Source organism: Amphiura filiformis, chromosome 14 (assembly GCF_039555335.1).
Source record: "Amphiura filiformis chromosome 14, Afil_fr2py, whole genome shotgun sequence".
NCBI lineage: Eukaryota > Metazoa > Echinodermata > Ophiuroidea > Amphilepidida > Amphiuridae > Amphiura > Amphiura filiformis.
Window position 1 is genome coordinate 20,570,663 of NC_092641.1, and position 23,588 is coordinate 20,594,250.

Here is a 23,588-nt window from a genome sequence, read left to right on the forward strand (position 1 = left end):
ATCTTACACAGGCCAGTCAGCTTATGTGTGATATCTTACACAGGACAGTCAGCTTATGTGTGATATCTTACACAGGCCAGTCAGCTTATGTGTGATATCTTACACAGGCCAGTCAGCTTATGTGTGATATCTTTTGTCTTAAGCCTGATTAGTAATTCAAGCCCAAGCTTAAATTGTCACATTACATGCTGCCTACATTCATTACGATTTGTGCACAAATGTGTGGGCTACTTTATTCACTGCCCTGCTAATATGGGGCTTGTTCATTGGTGGTGGTGGAGCATGGCCGGCATTTGCCATGAAAGCTTAAACTTAAGTAATACTTAACAAACCACATACTTCAAAGGGTGTTCAGGTGTCTTAGCAAATGTCAAGGCTTCAGGAATAACTGACCCATGCAGATTCCATATGTCTTAATCAAAATCGTTTAGTATTAGCACAGGAAAATCAGGTTAAGGTATTTAAGCTAGTACACTGTATACCAAAACAGGGTGTGACAATTCTCAGATTATTTTTTTCCAAAAAGTTATTTCATTTGAATGATTGCAATGTAGACTTGTTCAAGTAGATGGTTTAAATATACTATTTGTATATGGGATATGGAGGTGAGTGGGTGGGTGTGGTGTGTGTACAATAAGAGCTTGGTAAATTAATTTGGTAGCAAAAAACTTCACAATGTTACAAATGTAGACTGCTACCTTTAGCGTAATTAGAATGTTAAATTGTAGTGAAAAGGTAATCAGAGAAAAACTTTCTAACCCCATCTCATTCACTATGGATCACAATAGCCTCATCCCAGTGGCATAGTCCAATAACCTCAATTACATAATCATAGTGCAAAATTTGACCTCAAGTTGCAGAGTATGAGTTTTGTACCCAAATCTTCAAAGGTCATTCAATGATTGTACAAATGTATTGGGGATTAAGAACTGTGCCCCTGATAGATGAGCATGTTGTGGATCCTAGTGATTCCTTGTATTCCTCATCTCATTTCTCATCTCATTCCATATAAAACAGAGCATTGCATTCAACAGTTGAGTATTCCCAGACAAGTATCCAATTCCCTTTCATTATTGAGGGATGCTACCAGCTCCATGGATGGTGGTATTATGTAAGGATGCGGATAGCTCAATTCCCTTCCCATAGATGGTTTTATTATATAGGGATGCTACTGGTTCTATATCTGTCAATCATTGATGTCAATGCAATATTACCTAAACCCCAAAGTATTTCACACAAGCCTTGTATTACGTATGTAGGTAATAATTTTACCGAGACCTCTAGTTTCAATTCGTTACACACCTCCCTTCCCTGGTTTTGACAGGTTCCGGAAATAAAAGCGTTGATGGTTATGCTCCCGGTACGTTCCTTTATTCACATTGATTAATGATAGGAATTTCATCCTTATTTTCTGCGGGTGTTCCATGGAGAGACATACGCCTCATGCCGCAACACCTTAAAAAATGAACACCGGTTTCATGTTTCTTGTTACCGGGCTGTTGTTATGCACCTCGCCTTACGCCTCTGGAGACGCGTGCCCCGAGTCGTTGGCGCTTTTGTCACCTCTGTAATGAGCATTGATCGCATTGGTTACATCAGGAGGAATGTAGCAATTTTGGAGTGCTGTTGCTATCGGTAAATACTACATTGTCTCCTATGTCACCTTTAATGTGGCTATTTTTATATCCAAATTTCATCATCTGATTGTGGATGTTGGTACAATATTTCATTTGAGCTACACCTGAAATTTCATTCAAATCAATTTATTTTAAAAAATTTAAAAAGATACAACAATCAAATTCATCAGGACTTCTGATAAGAATAATGATACAATTGTCAAGTTTTCCATTTACACAATATAGGACAAGTTAAACATGCATTCCTTTAGCGTCAGTTGCGCCCATCGGGACTCACTTCTTTACCTCAACATTAAGTAATCGTAGAAAGCCAAAGGTGGATCAACTTGACGTAGGTAGCAGCACACAATAGGCATGTCAATACGATTTCTAAGTTACATGGTGTCGTGTTACCAAGACGGCCATTTTGTTTGAATAAGAGAAGGAGCGGGGAAAGAAGTGCTGAACACGGAGATAAGAGGCGGGAACAGCAAATAGTGTAAAACCACTGCAATTTTTTTCAATTGTACAGTCAATATGAGCTTGCCTGTTTAGTGGTGGTGGCGTTGGAGTCGGCATTTGCGCTTGTAGGAGCACGATGTAGTAAACATCGTATGTTGACCCAGCTCGTGTTTGGGTTTGAAATGGGCGAGAAAATCAGAGCGTGTTGTATCAGGAAGATCGCAGACTCAGAGAGTGCAGGAGTTTAAGAATTGAAAATCAAACATCAAAAAGGTTGTTTGCTTGTCGTAGAATCGACAGATTGAATTTTTGATGTTATCTTGTCTTTTTGTTACCATGGTAACGGTAGAGTATGCCACTGAACTAAATATGGGAGATGTGATGGTATGAAGGTCGTAGCGCTTTTTTGTTTGCATGATTGTTGGGTACAGAAGAGTCTGCTTCAACATTGACTTGTGTATACATTTTGGATTTGTGGGTTTCCCTAAAAAAGACTGATGCTAATTTTGTATTTTTCTTTTCCCAAATGTGTTTAGTATAAATAATGAGAACCTTTTAATAGCATATGGTATGAAAAATTAATTAAATAACATACATATTGTACATAAAATTTAGACTATTTTTTACATATCAATTTTGAAACAATCCCAAGAAAATAGACATAACATAAAAATGTGATGATTCAGAAAGACAAAAAAGAAACATTCTTCCAACCCAAAGTGGCACTCCCTACTTGGCCACCCTTGCCATCATGAAGTGGTAATTCACACTGGCTATCGCTCTCTCCTCCAATAAATTGTACCACAAAATGGAAATCTGTGACATTCATTGGGTTGAAGACACATTTATCAACAGGTTTTTAAAGAAACTTCCGAGATATTGAATTCACTGCAAGTGACCTAGATTAGTAATAGCTTTTAAAATTTTACAGGATTTATCGGGGTTGGTTCGGGCCACTTTTGAACCAATTCTCTACCAGCTCATTTGCATATTTTCAATACTTTTTTTAGAGGTGGGCGGCTTTAGCTAGTCTGATAAGTCGTAACATTGTAATCTGAGCTGAACATATAATGAAATGCTTGTCGTTAAACTATGAGGGCACGGCCCATTGCGCATATTGCACACTGACATGAACGAGTGACACATATTGAGCATTTATGGATAAAACAACTTGCCTTTATGGCCCAAAAATATCACATTTCATGAGCAGAAAGCAGAAAAAACTTGCGACAAAAAACTCATCAATACTGATTTGAATTATGCATTTGAGTGCGTTGTGATGCGACTTGCTTGATCAGTACTGCCATCAACACAAGTTCTGAGATTTTTTATAACGGAATGCCGTCAGCAAAATCGTTGACGATTTGACAGCGGGAAGATGATGAATATTCATGCATTGTTCAACTGATATTGTTAACCGATTTTATGAATAAAATGAGATTGTGCCAAACTTCAGCTTTGAAGCATGCTCTGTGTCATCGATAGTTTATTGATTTGGGACTTGACGTTCAATTTCTTTTGTCTGCTGCGTCGTCTGCTCACAGCAAATCCCGTCCTCCTACGATTGCGATGAATTCAGAACAAAGTGAAATTTGTGTTATGAGAATTGATTGCAAGGACAATTTCCTGCAACGTAATTCTAAGTCTGATATTTATTGAGGTTAACACAAGATATGTGTGGGACAAAGGAGGAGTGAAATGTAAGATGGTACTGGTCCCAAAAGTTGGTCTGATGAAAAAAAAAAGTCTGTGAAAAAAGTGGTTGAATTGGTAGGATGTATACCAACACTAAGATCTGAAACATGCTCATCTGTGAGCACACAGTTCTTTAACCCCAATAGGCTTCCATGTGCATAGAATGACCTTTGAGTGTTTTGGGTACAAAATTTCATACACCGCAACGTAAGGTCAACTCTTCATCTATGCTTATTGAATGTGGGTTATTGGACTTTGCCATCGGAGATGAGTTCATTTTAACTCTGTTCAAAATTAGGTGTAGGGAGTTTATTGGTTAGCACAGCTTTAGTGGGAGGTTATTGGACTTTTCCATCAGGGATGAGATCATATTTGGCTCATATTGTGCATGTGCAAGGAGTATTATTGGTTACCATAGCTTTAGTAATTGATAAGGGTTTGTTGTAATATTGTACAATGTGGACCAATAATAAGGATACAATAACTGAATGGTGGCATCCCAGAAGATGGAGATAATTAAATTACAAGGTGAAAGTTTCAATATTGATATTTTTGGTACAAAATTTAATTTGAGACAAAATGATTGTGTGAGTAATTGATTTGGTGGAAAACAGGGATTTTGATGAGTCATTTATTGGGATGGCAACATTTTGTGATGAGAATATGTGATTTAGATTTGGTATTTGGGCAAGAATTTATTCTTAAATTAACATTTTGATGTAAATTTACCAAATAATCAAACAATGATAATTTTGAGTGTGCTGGATGATCAGCATGATGGATTCACTCAAGATATGTGACGAATTTAAAGTTATAAAATACTAATATAAGGAAAGGTTGAAATTAAGGGGTTCAAACTCCAAAGGCCACAGTTTAACCAATTATGGAAAATAATTCTTGAACATGTTAAGTTTACATGAGTCACTGATTCAAGATATAGATGACAATGAAGCTACCATACGTACCAATTTGCCTCCGAATTTAAAAAAAGATGATTGCAATGAGATGGTGCAGTAGCCACACCCACTTACCAAATGACAAAACTGATTTGAATTCAGGACATGCGTTGGTCAAGTGCATATCAATGGTAGACTTGGAAATGATTCCACTCTGATTTGTGAACCTAAATAAATGTCAAAAGTTGTCAGAACAGTTGAATATGATGGGTTCAGTGACCACGCCCGATGGTATACCAATATACCAACTGAATTGAAATGATTGAAAATTATGTATTCCAATTGCGTTCTGGTTAAGTAGGGATCCCTGGTAAAATATACAAGCCTTGAAGCACTAAGCCAAATAAATGCAAATAAATTTGAAGAAAAATACAGGAAATTATGAAAAATCAAAATAATAGATGCGACAACCACACCCTGGTAGAGAACAATTGTGAATTCATTACTCGTATTGGTAAAGTACAGTCAGACATCTGATAAGGACTGAATGGGCTATTCCAGATGTATTCCGCACCCCCCTATGGAAGAACATTTAAAAAAAATACAATTCCAGCTGGAATTGAGATGTGTCTAGAATTCCAGCAGTCATTTTTAGCAAAGATTCCGGCTGGAGGGTATGGAAGACATTGAGATTAGGTGAATTCCGGCTGCTAAAATAAACGAAAAAACAAGAGTGGGGATTGTTAAAGGCCATGATGTGCCTATGGAAGACATTCACATTTCTTAATATTCCGGCTGGAAAATGGTCAAAATGCTCCAATTCCAGCAGAATCTTCACTTATGATCACCATCTCGATTAACCTATGAAAGACATTTACTTGAATTCTGGCTGGAAACAAAAAATGTTCTAATTCCAGCTGGAACCCTATGGAAGACATTTACATTTACGTGAATTCCGGCTGGCCATATTAGACATATTACCACAATTCCGGCAGTGTCTCACAGTATCGATGTCCTATACGATAAATATAAATTTAATACTCCGTTGGTGAGCGACGGGCGAGTGGTAGTGAGCGACAGGCGAGTGGTATTTCACTGAACGCAAGAAAAGGAGTTCTATCTGATTGGCTAGCAATCGATCGCTTAGGTCGCTCAGTAGTCAACTACAAACTCATGCATTCAATTCGATTGAAATCGATTATTCTATTATTGACGAAGATAAAGAGCGTGATAGTGTGTCAATAATGTACATTGTATTGCACCTGGTTTTACCAGCATTCCTTTATAAAATAATTTTCTCAAAGAGTTGAATATTATCAAAAATTTTACAGCGGATTTCAAATGTTTTACATCAAAATTGCAGTTAAACATATCCACAGCAAAATACCGGTCCTCACTAATTAGTACATTTAATTTCCAGTTAGTACATTTAAACGAAACCTGTGATTTACGTGACAACAAATAAAATTTTCTTACAATAGAAATATCATATGGGATACTGATATGGTAGGCCGCAACCGCCACAACGTGGAGCTGCTACGCGTAGCTGACTTTTTGTTCCGTGGAGCCAAATTGACCAATCATGTTAGAGTTTTTCATTACTCGGAGGTAAAACTGACCAATCAAGTACGACTTACTCATTACGTGAAGCGAATTTAGTCATTAAGAATTTGCCAGACGAGCTTCCCGTAGTTGCAAGATATCCTCGGTCACGATAGTTATGATTCAAAAAGTAATTTATGAAAAGTACGAACCGACTTATTATTAAGATGGACATGCACTCACAAGAAACTCATACAGTATTGTACACAACTATATAGCTAGGCAGAGTGGTGGTAAACCATGCACACAATTCTGCGATCTGCAGTGTATCGCCGGGAGCTGATTTGTACATCTTATGCGGGCGTGGCCTGCGGAATTCGACCTTCAGCAAACCAGTTCGGATTTACTTTATATACTAGTAGTAGGCCATACATACTGTAGTTACGGTACTGCCCGCTTTTCCTATACACAATACTCAGTGCGCTCACCATTGACGCGTGACCTAGTGTATGTTAGAAGTATTATGCCATTGCCTATATGACGTCACTGTGTAAAAAATAACCAGTCAATATTTAAAGTATTCTCTGAAATTCTAGAAAATATAGTTTTGTAACATTTCCTAAATTTTTAGCTAATTTAGGTGTTTGGAAATATTGGTACTTTTGTGTTTTAGGAAGGATATGTAAACGACAGATAACACCAAAACCAAAAAATATGAACAAATTATTTCTAAAACGTGTTAAGTCTGCAAACCATTATGCTTCTCATTTTCAAGAACGCTGGTTAACAATAAGCAGACTATTGTCTCATTTCGTAAACAAAAGCCCAGACAGTATTGTTACCTTGCGTTCGCTTTATAATCATTCACTCAACTGAAACTATAATACCAGCTCATTGTTCATTGCACAGGTAAAACAGACACAAGTGCAGTGTGTATTTAACCAGAGAAGATCTGATGTAACATAGTTGAGCTGTTTTCATTGAGTGTTATCTTGGTTTAATAGCTTTTAATGGGGTTTAAGTCCTTCAAAGGTCGTGGTGAATTCTACTGTAGACATGACTGCATCATGATTATTTTAAAGTCAACAACATTCAACAATATGATCACCGTGATAGTATGACAGTATCAGTACCGTGGGTGTCAGTGATCCTGGCCTGACACAGTAGACAAACAAACAAACACGCCACACACATGGCACATGCATGCAAGGTAACATTGACTATACACTAATCAAACAATGGTATTGATCCTGTACAACTGTTTGTGGTTTATTTACATTCGATTCATTTAAAATCCACATAAGTAGTAAACATTAATTAATTTTGGCAAGAGTTTTCTCTCTGGAACGATGATGCATCAACTGGCTCCGCGTAATGAAAAGATCTAACATGATTGGTCAATTTAGCTCCGCCGAAGCGAAAAGTAAGCTACGCGTAGCAGCTCCACGCCAGGCGGTTACGGCCAGCCATATACTGATCATGCGAAAATCGTAAAACATAGAATAGAAACAGTGTGGCCGGATCTCAAATTCGCAAAATGTATGCATAGCCTGAGTCGCATGGTTATCTCAAACAAAATCACCATGCGTAGTTGTTAAAAACGTGAGGATTTATCGTACTACCACGGCAATTTTTAAGACGAAGATATAGGGATGATGACGGTGTGTGTCTTCCATGGGTTTTTCCTGACATGTGAATTCCGGCTGTCAATTTAGCCCCGAATTCCGGAAGTGTCTTCCATAGGGGGGGTGCGGAATACATCTGGAATAGCCCAATGGAATCGGAATGAAAAGAAATGCAAATAAAGTGAGAGGAAATGATGGAATATTAAAATAATAGGCATCACCACTCACTGCACCAGAGAACAATCATAAATCCATTGCTCAAGCCAGTGAAGTAGTGAGAATGAATTGAATTTGAGGATAAAGAAGAAATGAAAACAATAAAAAGGATATGACGAGGAATCAAAATAGAAGCCATCCCTATAGCCATGCTTTTGTAAGGAACAATGTTGATTTCAGAAGTTGTGCTCAGATCACTGGTATACCAATTTAGGTCTCAAAAATAAACTCAAAGGATGACACTGGGGTAGATATCATTGAATAGATTCATCAGGATTTTCTATATAAATTATTACTAGAGTTCTCATGACAAATCCAAGTACTCACAAGATATCATCACAGCCACGCCCTGGAAGAGAACCAAGTTTGAAACTGGTGGTGATGAACAAGTCGAGATGCTGAGAAGGCTATGACCTACACTGAGATGTGAATAACACTAGACATTGAAAGGGATGGATTAGTAGACTAATAAAATCATGGTAGATTCACTTTTCAGCTATGCTTTGGAAGAGGAGAGCCTGAAATTGAAGCTTTGGTGGTAAAGTGCAGACACTGATTTACACAAAAAATGCAATAAGCAATAGAAAGTTAGATGAAGTGACAAATAAAAATAATACCACAGGTAGAAATATCACTCACACCACCATGGAAAAGGAAACTCGGATTTAAGCCTGTGGTAGGAAAGTAAGGATGCCTATAAACCAGATAAATATAATACCAAGGTAGAGATATCACCCAATCTTGACTATTAGCCTGTGGTAGAAAACTATGCCTACAACACTTTGATCCAAAAATAACAAGAAATTCAAATAAAGCTAGAATCTAGAGGAAGTGATGGAAAATAAGAATAATACCAGGATAGATATCACCACGGTAACCAACCACACCCTGGTAGAGATGACAAGAAATCTGATTGTGCATTCTGACTTCATCTTGGTATATAAGCAATGGGATACCTGGTTTACTATTGAACCTTAACCACTTACGCCTGGAGTCACACCAAAGACTGAACAATGAGAGGATTGTTAAGTGGTCGCCAAGAAAGAGGACCTTACAAAGATGAGGACTGGACTCCCAAAGTGGTCTATTTCAAGAGGCAATAGATGCGAGAGTGACTCATGAGTCCGTAAGCATATCATAATAAAACGATACGACAAGTTTTAGAATAACGAACGTATGATCTCATGATGGGTGTATATGCGAGGAAAGCGACAACTCCGAATAAATGATTTATATGAGCGTTTTGTGACTTTTTCATAAGAAAGTGATGACTTTTGCGATATCGACATAAAGATGGAACCAGTTCAAGTTTAGTATGCATAATGTAGGATGGTTGGTAGTGGTTTTGAGGAGGGGTGCATGTATTAATGTAGGATGGTTGATAATGGTGTGTAGGAGGGGTTTTGATGAGTGCTGTGATTGAAAGTTCACTGGTCATGTATCCCTTGTGCATTGCAAGAACCCCAAACTAAAGATGGGACCAGTTCAGTTAGCATGTATAATGTAGGGTGGTTGGTAGCGGTGTTGAGGAGGGATTTTGATGAGTGCTGTGATTGAAAGTTCACTGGTCTTGGATCCCTCATGCATATTTGCATGCATAATTTAGGATGGTTGGTAGCGGTGTTGAGGAGGGGTGCATGCATTAATGTAGGATGGTTGATAGCGGTGTGTAGGAGGGGTTTTAATGAGTGCTGTGATTGAAAGTTCTCAGGATCCCTTGTGCGTTGCAAGAACCCCAAACTAAAGATGGAACCAGTTCAGTTAGCATGCATAATGTAGGATGGTTGGTAGCAGTGTTGAGGAGGGGTGCATGCATTAATGTAGGATGGTTGATAGCGGTGGGAAGGAGGGGTTTTAATGTGTGCTGTGATTGAAAGTTCACTTGGAGTGCATCCCTCATGCATAGCAAGAACCCCAAACTAAAGATGGAACCAGTTCAGTTAGCATGCATGTAGGGTGGTTGGTAGCGGTGGGAAGGAGGGGTTTTAATGTGTGCTGTGATTGAAAGTTCACTGGTAGTGCATCCCTCATGCATAGCAAGAACCCCAAACTAAAGATGGAACCAGTTCAGTTAGCATGCATAATGTACGGTGGTTAGTAGTGGTGTGGAGGAGGGGGGGTTTTAATGAGTGCTGTGATTGAAAGTTTTATCCCTCATCCATGCAATTTGCAAGAACCCCAAACTAAAGATGGTACCAGTTTCAGTTAGCATGCATAATTTAGGGTGGTTGGTGTGGTGTTGAGGAGGGGTTTTAATGTGTGCTGTGATTGAAAGTTCACAGGATCCCTCGTGCATTGCAAGAAACTCAAACTAAAGATGGAACCAGTTCAGTTAGCAAGCATAATTTAGGGTGGTTGGTGTGGTGTTGAGGAGGGGTTTTGATGAGTGCTGTGATTGAAAGTTCACTGGTCTTGGATCCCTCATGCATTGCAAGAACCCCAAACTAAAGATGGAACCAGTTTCAGTTAGCATGCATAATTTGAGGTGTTTGGTAGTGGTGTTGAGGAGGGGTTTTAATGTGTGCTGTGATTGAAAGTTCACAAGTAGTAGATCCCTCATGCATTGCTCCTACTACCAGGGTCGGAGTAAATCAATTGTCGTAGTCAATTAATGGCATGATTGGATATGATTAATTAACACGGCTGAATGGCGGTCTTGGGAATCAAAAACGGAATCATTTTTGAATCTTTGAAGATGAGATATGATCATGAATCAGTGGCCTTTGTTGTGTAATTAAGACATCGGTATACGCGGCACGCTGCAGGGCGTGAAAACGGTAGAATTCCATTTTCTTAATTTTACGGTGTTTTTCATCGCCCATAGGGACAATTGTGACTTATCTTTTGGCGGTGATTTGTTAATCCATCCGTGATTGGTCATCGTCATCGGTCTCGTCATGTGACTTATCTTTTGGCGGTGATTTGTTAATCCATCCATGATTGGTCATCGTCATCGGTCTCGTCATAATTATGATCACCTTATGGCCCGAACAGGCGGCGATTTGTTTTGTGGAAAGCGCAGAAACCGCAAATATGTTTGATTCATTGCGATTATATCATAAGATATGGTGATTAAACTCGGGGATGATTTTATTTTCTTGATTTGAAAAAATGTTTGGGAGAGAGTTGAATGTCCTTCTCTATTATTACTCATGATTATTCAACGGAGGAAGTTATTATATGTGGTGGATATCTATACTAAAATGAACCATGCAATTATTGGTTTATTTTTATTTTTTAATCAAATATGATATGAGGAAGTAAAAACATTTTTTTTAAATCATGGTCCTATTAAGTAGAAACAAAGCAAATAATTTGGGGGTCTCTAGAAAGGAAATATTACTATAAAACATTAATGTTAAAAACTGTTTAATATGTACAACAACATCCAAAATTTAGGGTTAAAAAATTTTGGAGGTTGTTGTACATATGAAACAGTTTTTATCATTTATTTTCCTTGGTTATGTACACTACTTGAATCTTTTTAAGATCCATTCAAAGTTTCCCTGCTGGTCAGTTGGTACTGTTTTAGTTTGCTTTTTTGCTATAAAACATTAGATAGGAAGAATTACTATTGGTGGAAATTATTTTTAGTTGAATTTTAAGGAAAAGACAACCATATCAGACTTTAAATAAACGTGCGTAAAATTGGCAATTTGAGCTGACAAACAGACAGCATATAATATTTAGAGGAATAACAGCACCATTGGGCTATTCCAGAAAATAGGTGCACACCCCCTATAGAGGAGTAAATTTTCAATCAAAGAAATGTCCGGATTTCCAAGTCCGCTTTCTGAAAACGACTGGATTTCCAGTTGCCAATGTAACTGGAAAAAGCTTGGAAATCCAATGAAATGAAGGAAAATCACGGAAATGTTGAAAATGAGCTCTCAAATTGAGGATTTCTGATTTTAAACTATTTTTCTGGCGGATTTTTTTTGCCTTCGGGCACTTCAAAAGTCTGGATTTCCAACAGTTACGACTGGCCAAAAAGTTCGGATATCCGAACTCCTCTATAGGGGGTGTGCATCTATTTTCTGGAATAGCCCAGTACATGGTACAGAGAAATTCAAGCTCATCCATTTGATTTCCCTCAACACAGTTTTTATCAAACCGGAACCAATTTTACACATTGGTGAGATATGATGTGGTCTGGTTCCTTCCCCTCATCCATCAAGGGTTTAGAGCAAAGAAGTCCTTAACTGCAATAGCTGCCAGGTGTCATATGTGCACAATATAGAATGCAGAAATTGTCAAATTTCTATAGGGCAGCTATTGCAGACACAGTGTTCTTTGCCTTATCCCCTTGTTCTGGTTCCTTCCCCACATCCATCTCCACAGGATATGTGAGGTATTTGAACACCAGTGGTTTCCATGGCTGCAGGTGTGTTACAATCCCACTTGGCTTTATATCTGGTATCAGTGATGAGGTAAACTTTCGGAAATCGTCCCTCTGTGGGTAATATTTACCCGCTGCTGACATCATTGCTTCCACCCCTTGTCATGCTTGTAGGTGTGCTGTAATGCTCTCATGTCTGCAGGTATGTTACAATCCCACTTGGTATCAGTGATGAGGTAAACTTCCCCAAATCATCCCTCTACAGGAAATATTTACCCATTCTTGACATCATTGCTTCCACTCCTTGCAGGTGTGCTAAAATACTCTCACCTGCAAAGGCACAGTTCAGTATTCTTCATTGAAAAATGGTAGCTCAAACTTGTATCTAAGTTGTGGAGTGAGTTTGTGTACCCAATACAATCAAAGGTCATTTCTTTGAGTGTGCAAGTATATTGAGGTTAAAGAACTGTGTCCTGATGTTTGAGATTGTATGGTGTAGGGTGGGTTTGTCATACCTTGCTCTGATGGAGCTTATAGGTTTTAAGTTTTCTAAGCACAAATCCAGGGCTTTAAGGTGCTTATTGGGAGCAATTTGCCAGACTCTTTCATCTCACTCTCACTGCTTGGATTAGATCAGATTCAGCCCAATATTGACAAGGCATTGATGGAGTCCAATAAAAGGCATACACATCATACCATCCATGCCTGAGCATATTTTGTGAAAAGGTGCACATATGCCACAATGCTTTACAGCATAACATTGTGTATTTCAAAAATCTCTGAACCAATACTAGGCATGTTTGTACTTATTTATGTCTCATATAGATTTCAATTATGGTCATGAAAGTTGAACATTTTGAAATATTTTGCAAATGTGAATAAATTTTTGTGACCATCCACTTTCGCCATAGAAGGTTAACAAAGGATAACATGGCTGACCCCTAGTCCCTCATCATATGGATCAACTATGAGTTAGGGATGACCAGGCCAGTTTACAAGCCAGAGGTGTTAGATATTTTGTAATTTGCTTGTAATAGCTCTGCAAATTCTTTCTGATGGATGCTATTATATTTATACAAGTTGATCAGAACAATAATTTTGGTTATGCATTTTCTTACTCTTTGAAAACGTGTCGCCACAGAATGAACCAATTTGCCGTCAGAAATTCCAAACTTTTTGTCAACGTTGAGACTTTTATAGTGTAAGATTGGAGAAAAACTTCAGGCTTGTCATTTATTTTTATGAAAGACAAGATAATTTATAAATGTCCACTACTGTACTCAAAATACTTGGTTAATATCGGACAAAATGGGATATATCAGGAGTGTTGAATATGAATATTCCCATGAAATATTGGAACTGTTCACTCATTTCGAAAACAATGCCCAAAGCCCTACATATTTTTTTTCTGTATAAAGTAAAGACTTCATGCAGGCTTGGTCTGCAGCATCATCTCAGCTGGTATATGCTGATATAGCTATCTAATAAACCTATCATGCGTTGATGTTGTAATCGGGAATGAAAGCCGCTAATCAACGTATCAGAGCTTGATATTATTGGCCGCTCATCAGTCCTACATGGGTTTGGATGACATCCATCTGCCACTGGTCACCATGGCAACAGCTAGGGTCACTCTCCCTCCATGTCATCATCTGTGACCCTTAAACAAACGGAGGAGGCTAAATGTTGAGCATTGCTGTAGAGAACTTCGCCCCAAACCATGTTTTCTTGAATAATTATAATGTGGTGTGAGGAAAATAATAAGACCACCCCTAGCAAATATGACCAGTTGAAGCAAAATGACCACAATGTCGCAAATGTTGGTTTTGAGTTCTTGGTTGATTCCAAATCATTTCCTTATGTTTTTCTTTGTTTCTACTGTCTCCATCTTGCAGCATAATGGAGTTTGCTTTAATCAAATTTTGATAGGAGTTAGGAGCTTATAGAATGTTCTTCTTTGCAGTACCAAAATGTGAAAATTGACATCATCCGACCACATTTGTTTCCGTCCAACTTCATGATAATGAGTGATCCCACCACAAATGTTTTGTGTCCGACATTAAGTAAACACTGCATGAATTGATACAGTGTTGCAACTTTGTTAACTTCTATGCACCTGTACACCAGACAGGTTGTATTGTATCAAAAACCCTACCACTGTGATGTGTATCCAAGAAATTTTGCGGTAACTAAATTGAAGTCGATCATGAAAACAAGTATTCAGTAGTTGAACAAAAAAGCAATTGGTCCCAATACCAAATGACTCATTTAGCTCCAGTCTTGTCTTGGAGGCTAATACATTAGGGAGTACCCATTTAGTCTATCCCTATGAGATGGTTTGGTTGGGTTAAATATGAAGACGAGGATGATAAAAAGAAGTAAAGTCATGCCTGGGAGGAACCTGAAGGCAAGGGGATCAGTGGTTTTGGCAGCAGAACAGGCGGACCGCTTATAGAACAATGGTTGGGTAGCTTTCATATAATACAATATGGTGTTTTTATTTCTGCCTTATTGGTTGCTCCAGGCATGTAGCCTCAGATGGAGTCAAGACGGCGTTTTGGAGTACTCACCGCTAAAGCCTTAGCAACTAACCTGAGCCTGCTTATATCACGCTGAAAGATCCTTAAGATTAGACTCTTACACATGCAGGAATTAGATTGTTTAAAGCAGCCTTTTGCTGAGATTATGTAGGAATTAACAATGGGAATATGATTACAGATGCTCAGTTTGCTGCTCAAAATAATTGCTCAAAATGATAAATGTTTAAGCTTTTAAAGAGATTATGTGTAAAAATGGGTTTCCATGTCCTTAATTCACAGAGTGTAATCAAATTACAAATTTGCCAGATCTTTTTGAACTAGTCTTTTACTATAATTAAAGACAGAGATAAAAACAATTTATCGCGTCTGATGTCACTGTCAATTACGACCCTTGATTGGTTTACACAGGTTAATCAGCGCGTAAAAGGAAGACCGATCTATCTGGTGCTGATCGGAGAAAAGGAATAGCAGCAAATGGCGAAAAATTACGTACTGTTACAAGGCAAAAAGCAGCTTTTCTAGGCATTGTCGACATGGTGCCTTCACCAAAGAAAGTTTCCCACTATAAAGACCTAACTTTTGAGATGGTTTGCATGTCGAAGGTGCAAAATTAACAATAAGGCGCCCGTTATAAATCCGCTTCAGCAAGTCATCATCACGACACTTGTAAACAAACCGTGCTCGAGTTTGATTGACGGGTGACGCCAGACGCGATAAATAGTCTTTATCTTTGTCTTTCATTATACATGTATTTGCAATGTGCACCGATCATTCCAGAAAGAGTAAAATATAAGAAGAGTAAATAAAGGAAAGAATATTGTCACATTTCATGCTCACTTTGCTCAGTCTTCTGAATTAGTTTATGTGCTCTGATAGGTTGTGAAAATGAGGTAAATAGGTCTGTTTTAATTTATTGAAAGCCCAGTCTCAGACTAGATTTATTTCACATTCAACATTTAATCCCAGCGACATACTCTTTAAAGTTTATCTTAAATAAACTAGTGACTCTCAAATTAATAACGCAAATCACTAAAAGATATTTGGAACTTGCTTGGGCTGTACAGAAAGTTGTCGCCATTAGTGAGCAACTTATATGAATCCTGTGAAGGAGTCTAGAGGTGTTTTTGGTAGCTAGATGCAGGCTTTGTAGTGATGAAGGAAAGTTAAGATAAATGGTTCACTTCACATTCCTTAGAGATGATATACAACGGATATGGGAGGATAGAGGCTCACTACAAGTGTTTACAGAAAAACCAAATGATAACACTTTAAAAAAGATGGAAAATACACTCTGTATTTCAGAATTGATCAGATTGGAGCTGGTTTTATATGGCAATTTTAAGCCTTAATTGGAAATTCTTAATTTGCTCATGGCGATATTTGAATACAAAGTTGGCGCCTGTATTGATGTAAAAAAAGTAGGCGGTGGCAAAAGTCTTATGGTTCGTGATTGGTAAGAGAGAGAGAGGGACCATCCAGCCAGCCAGACCATCCTATCCATATGCTGGTATTAGATTAAGCAGGTCAATATTTTCACCTCTCAGACACATTTTAGCTCAGTGGCGATTTGAAATCAAGAAGAAAAAAGAAATTACGCCCTCGAGGGTGGCTAGATTAGGAAAGATATCTTACAAATGACGACATCATATGTATCGAAGCCATTTTGCTGGAATTGTGATATTGGGCGATATGGAAATGCATAGTAATAAAGCCTGGAAGGTTCTTTTACATAGGCGCTATTTTGATATCATATTTATTTAATCATGGTGGGAATTTCATGCTGGTGTTGGGCGGTTATTTAACATCAACATACTTAGACGATGTTATCTAGGACTGAAGTGCCTTGGAACATGAAAAGTATGTTATAATAGTTAGTAGCAGGTGATATTCCTATATCATAATATTGAATGTATTGTTATAAGCCCTACATCTATGCTAGACAAGCTAGACTTGTGAGCAAAAGGTACATTGTATGTGTTCTACTTCTCAGTAAAATGCATAGAAGTATAAGCATTATTCTTATGATTTCTGCATAATGCTAAATAACATACAACTATAAACCATCGCTATCTGATACATAAGACATTTGGGTGTATTCCTGACACATTTTGTTTTTATTCCTATAATACATTTGGGTGTATTTCTAATACATTTGGGTGTATTCCTAATACATTTGGGTGTATTCCTAATACATTTGAGTATTCCTAATACATTTGGGTGTATTCCTTATACATTTAGGTGTTTTTCTAATACATTTGGGGGTATTCCTGACACATATTTGTGGGTGTATTTCTAATAAATTTGGGTATATTCCTAATACATGTGGGTGTATTCCTAATACATTCAGGTGTATTCCTTATTACATTTGGATGTATTCTTAATGCATTTTGGCATATTCCTTATACATTTGGGTGTATTCCTTATACATTTGGGTGTATTCCTAATACATCTGGGTGTATTCCTACTACATTTGGGTGTATTCCTACTACATTTGGGTGTATTCCTAATACATTTGGGTGTATTCCTAATACATTTGGGTGTATTCCTAATTCATTTGAGTGTTCCTAATACATTTGAGTGTATTCCTTATACATTTGGGTGTATTCCTTATACATGTGGGTGTATTCCTTATACATTTGGGTGTATTCCTTATACATTTGGGTGTATTCCTTATACAGTTGGGTGTATTCCTTATACAGTTGGGTGTATTCCTAATATAATAGGTGTATTTGTAATACATTTGGTCATAATCACATCTATAAATGAAAAAGGTTGGCTATATGTTGCAAGGACAGACAGGTGGAAAAAGGCAAGAAAGAAAAGTTGATATCCATCATCTTTGTCACAACCACTACTACCAAAAACAATTTTGTCAAACAAATAAATGTTGGAAAATGATATGAAAGGTTGCCATCATTCATCACTGGAAATATGTTTCATTAGAGAAAGATTGACAATAATCTCAAGCAAAATGATATTTTCATCCTTGAGTTATGAAAAATATAAACCTTTGAGTGTGGATAAATGGTAACAGGCACTAGGATCCACAACATGTTCATCTATCAGGGCACAGTTCTTTAACCCCAATACATTTGTACATTCATTGAATGACCTTTGAAACTTTGGGTACAAAAACTCATACTCCGCAACTTGAGGTCAAATTTTGCTCTATGATTGTTTAATTGAGGTTATTGGACTATGCCATTGGGATGAGGCCATTGTGGTCCATAGTGAGGTATTATAGGCCTATTCCATCATCAAGGCTGCAGCGCTATGCGCTCTCTTTTATTTAGAATCCTATTTTATACAGATTTGGAGATTTTCCTTGGATGTTCTTGGACCCTGGGGATCAAAGTCATTCAAAATAATATTGAAATGACATCCAACTTGTACCCCTAACAAGTCTAACCCTAAACATTCTCAATAAGTTCCTTACTATTTTCAAAATCCATGGGGTCAATTACAAAGTTCTTCTTAAACAGGAAGCCCCGCTTGGCCAGTTCTCCACAGAAGAACTGACTAACACCTGTTACTTTGATGACAGACAGAACAGATTTTACAAGGATAAATTTCAACCTTGACTTATTCCCTAAGGAACTTGAACCAAAAGTGGGGCTTCCACTTTAAGGCTGAGTTCACATAGGAGTATACTGTATATGTATACTCCTATGTGAACTCAGCCTTTGAAGGAGGAAAACACATTTTTATTGTGTCAATTCATTATTCTTCGGAAAGTTTAGGGCCTCATAGTTTCACACATTCACACATAGTCATATACCCTGTTGGCTACACTAGTATTCAGCTATTATATTGTTGTAAGAAGGAAAGTTGATTTCTTTTCTAAATGCCTTTATAAGCTGATTTGGTAATTACTACCTCAAGCGTCAAGATTACTCCAGATCAGAAACACAGATTAGGTTTTATAAATAATTAATTAAACGATTCTGAGATTAGACTAAATAATCCTTGAAGTGAATTAAGTTTTAGGTATTATGTAAAAACTATATAATTTAAAAGAATTGTCATGAGCGGCGTATTTAATTTGACACAATCAAAGAGTGGTAATGATTTAAATGAAGTTTGGTTGGCTTATGAATATTGATGAATAGGATCAACCAAAATGTTTGTTCATGCCGGAAAAACTTGTGTAGAGAAGTAATGCGTAGTATCAATTTTGATTCCAGCAATCCCTTTTAATTCACAACATTTAATATAAGTTTTATTGTAGAAATATGTAGGGAAAAGCAATTTGCTTGAGCCTGGTCCCATCAGGACCCAGGCGTGTGTCTGCCCGGACTGACTGGTTCAACAAACTGAAACATATGTATAAGATGCAGCAGTTAATTTAGACACTCATATAAGCATACAAAAGACCATAGGTTTAATGGCATGCTGACCTGGCACTGTATAGCAGCTTGTTCAAACAAAAACATAAGCCCTACTCGGAAGTAAATTTCAGCTCCATTTTAATTCACCTCCAAAATCTACCTTGATTCAATTACCAAGCGAAGAGCTCTCAGAGCTATTTTAATAATGTCTCTACACACACACATGCTATACACTTAAGAGGCTAATTGCTGATGTAGTTATACAAACCCATAACCACGGTCATTTTCTGACAAGACGGTAGCGACGAGTAGGTAAACACACCTAGGTGGCGTGCGTGCGGCGTTGGACGTGTCAGCTTTGGTTTGCCTCAATTTGGCACCTCAACTTATTTCAAATAGCTGGGAGCGAGACAAAATAAGATTTACACCATGAGGTATACGTTCAAATAGCTCAGAGCAAGACAAAATAAGATTTACACCATGAGGTATATGGTATGATTTCAAATAGCTCAGAGCAAGACAAAATAAGATTTACACCATGAGGTATACGGTATGATTTCTCACCATTCTGTGTTCTTGAGGCACTGTAGGAGTTTGTTGTTGTCTAAATATTTGAAGGTTTTAATCATCTTGTATAATGTTGTAGGTGATAATCAAATATAGCAGATAGATATGTCATGTGGTCTGTCTTAAATTCACACTTGCAATGAGATTTCTGTAGTTTGAGACTGCAGCTTGTGCCTGTAGTTGTCTATTAACACAGCAGCTATTTAGTAGTTGTCTATTTATGCAGCTATTTTGGTTGCTAAGTCTGAAATTTACATGGCTGCCACTTATGAATTTCAAAACTCCATATCTCTTTTCCCATTTCTCCATTTCAATTATCACAGCCATGATACACTGTAACTCTTTATTTACATAACTCACCATATTTTACTCCCTGTTTCACTATCCAATAAAAGATATCATTAGAAATTCTAAAATTGGAGCACAAAAACACAATCAATGCAGTCTACCTTAAATGGGGCAAGGAATATAGTTGAGATGTGACAAGCGTGACCCATTTAGGTCCATCAAAGTGTGTTATATTGCCTCGTTAAGAGTGAAAAACACCAATAATAAACACAATAGCATAGAAATGAAGAGTGTTTTTAAATTAAGTTGTCAATATGTAAACATCAAACTTGATTTTAATCAAATACTGCCTATATGCCATGCATTGGAATTGCCCAGAGAGGTTCTCCAATGTGAAAACATTTATAAAGTGGTGGAACCAAAATTGAACTTAGACCTGCTTTAAAGAGGATCATTTTGGTTTGTAAATATATCAATAAAAGTTTTAAAAGAGTGAGATGATTTGTCAGGTGATCAGGAATATTGATTTTGAGATGTACGGTACCCTTATGAAAATGCCGAGCACATTTTGAGCTTGTATACGAGCTTGTTATGAGCTTGTTATATATGCTCGTTCAGAGCTTGTTACGATCAAGAAAAAGCTCGTAATGATCAAGAAAAAGCTCGTATTTGAAACAGAACGAGCTTATTTTTGAAACATTACGAGCTTGCATTTTGATGAGCTTGCAAATTACAAGCTCGATATTGGAACTGATGAGCTTATTTTGGAACAAAACGAGCTTGCACCCCAAGCGAGCTGAAACAAGCTCGCAGTTTCATTACGAGCTAATATATGCTCACAAATACGAGCTTGTAAATTACAAGCTCAATTTTGAAACAAAACGAGCTTATTTTTGAAACATATCGAGCTTGCAACATTTGTGAGCTGGAAACAAGCTCGCAACAGCAATTTCTATCGAGCTTACACAAGCTTATAAATGTAAGCTCACAAGCTAACTTGTTAACGAGCTTGTAACAAAAATGCAAGCTTGTTTCAAGCTCAATTGAGCTCCATATCACAAGCCAATATTCGTAATTTCTCGATTGTAATTGTCTTTTCCAAAAAGCACATTCTGGCTAATATGCAGGTCAGCTGATGGGCATCCTGTTGTCAGGTCAAAGGGCTTCATGTGGTCCTACACCTGTAGGTATATTATGATGTTTAAAAAAAATTGTGATTGACTATTGTAGTTGCAACAATAACAAGGTAAACAAACATCTGTATAAAGTTAAAGAACATTTAATTTAAAGAACATTTAAAAGGTACATCGAAATACAAAAAAGAGTAGGTGCAATATGCAACCTTTCAGTGCATCACCTACATGACTGATGTACATTTCCAGTTATTGAAATGTGTCTCACCGTGTGAACTTCAAATTCGAAAAGACTAGAAGAAATTATACTGAAAGCTTGAATGCTCACCATTGTTGTCCTTCCCATGCGACCAGTCACGGGTTCTTCGGCCATGATGATTATTTCAGGCAACTATACGATCGAAGATATTCTCTTACTAAATGGAAATTCGGTACTTTTTTCCAGCACCCTAGCGGAAACTCCCAACTCAAAACTTTTTAATTCTCAAATCGCCGCACTTCCGGTTGAATCATGACCTTTTATGATTAGTCTTTACCAAGTCGTATGAAGTTGTATCAAACTCACATAGCATTATACTGACTGAGGTTACGACTACGCGGCAAATACATGACCTCGGCCTCGTATGCGTATATTTGTTCCAAAGTTGAAGAGATTATGGCCAATTATTTGAATACTATAGCAAATACAAACAAAAAAAATATACAGAAATTACAAAAAAAATTTTTGATATTTATAAGGGCAAAATTAATGGAATATAATTTAGAAGACAATTTTATGAAAATAATAATTGCGAACGTGGTACACCACCGGGCAATATAATGCATTGTTGAATTGCCTACTGAATATTCATTTATGGTGACTCGTTAGATTGTTCACATTCAAGTAACAAAAGCAATTAAATTCATCAATTATACTAATAGCAGATAAAATGCATTAATAGATTTCGCTGCTCCGCTTCGTTAAAGATGTCATAACTCATAAAAACTGAGAATAATTTCAAGCTGTCACTGGCTTCCAGATCCGTTTCGATGACGTAAGCTTAATTAATATTCAGTTCTCGAGTGGTACGGTTGGATAATAAAACCACTGACCTCTGTATAGAGGTCAGTGAATAAAACCGATACAGCAACACAAGCTGCATGCTACGAAACGTGTTGATCAACACGATTTTGGGCATCATTTCATGATTTTTTAAAAATCGAAGTAAGCTGAATTCTCGTATGAATCTATATTTTAGATTCACTGTTAACTTCTGATCAGCTTGCGAAATCTCGTGTTCCAATAAACTAGCGTTGGTTTAATTCTGTGACGGGATTGTTGGATGATAAAATATGGATTGTCATCATGATCATGATGATGATGGTTCTGGATCAGTTGACGACATCGCGATGCCAGTGCCGAATTCGAGATCCTCCAAATGGCGACATATGAAGAGTACAACATTTATGAGCTTACACTTTTACAAGCTCACAAATTATCATAGTAGAAATTTTACAAAAGTACAAAATTTACGAGCTTGTATGCGGTCATGCGAGCTCACATCAAATTTGCAAGCTCACAACATGTTTTAGAAATATGAAGTACAAAATTAATGAGCTTGTATGTGCTCATGATGAGCTCAAGCGCCAAATTTTTGAGCTTACAAATTTAATAGAAATTTTTACTTAAAAAATGTACAAGCTTGTGTGAGCTCACATGTAAAGTTTATGAGCTCATGTGTGCTCGTGCAAGCTCACATATAAGAAACGAGCATTTTGAGCTCGTAAGGTTTGTGTGGGCAAGATCGCAATTGACTACTTGTGCTCGTAATTTGTTTGTATTGTGAGCTCGTGTTCAGTAAATATGAGCTCGACCTTTCGACCTCCACGAGCTTGAAGGAGCTCAATGTTGCTTACACAAGCAAAATCAATCACATCTGAGCTCAAAATAAGCTCACTCGAGCTCGAAACAAGCTTATTCGAGCTTGTTTTTATGATTACATTTTCGTAAGGGTAGCCTGTAATCGCTTTCAACTTTCTTTGTATTTTATTGTTTTGAGCAACCCTAAAATGCCTATATCTTGAGAACCGTAAGTATATTTTCAAAATGCTGATTTTGTATGGAAAATACTGATTTTGAGGTTTGAGGATACTGAAATGTGTTTTTCAAAGTTGGCAGCCCTGTATACATAGCTATACATGGCTATGCATAGCTATACATGGCTATACATAGCTATACATGGCTATGACATGGTTACATATGGCTATACATAGCTATACATGGCTATACATGGCCATACATAGCTATCCATCGCTATCCATGGCTATACATAGCTATCCATGGCTATATATAGCTATACAT

General features: G+C 37.3%; 1 protein-coding gene across 1 annotated transcript in view; it reads left to right on the forward strand.

Moving 5' to 3' along the window:
• LOC140169260 (uncharacterized) overlaps positions 1 to 23,588 on the forward strand; it is a 196,695-nt gene that overhangs the window by 125,733 nt on the left and 47,374 nt on the right. The window lies entirely within an intron of this gene.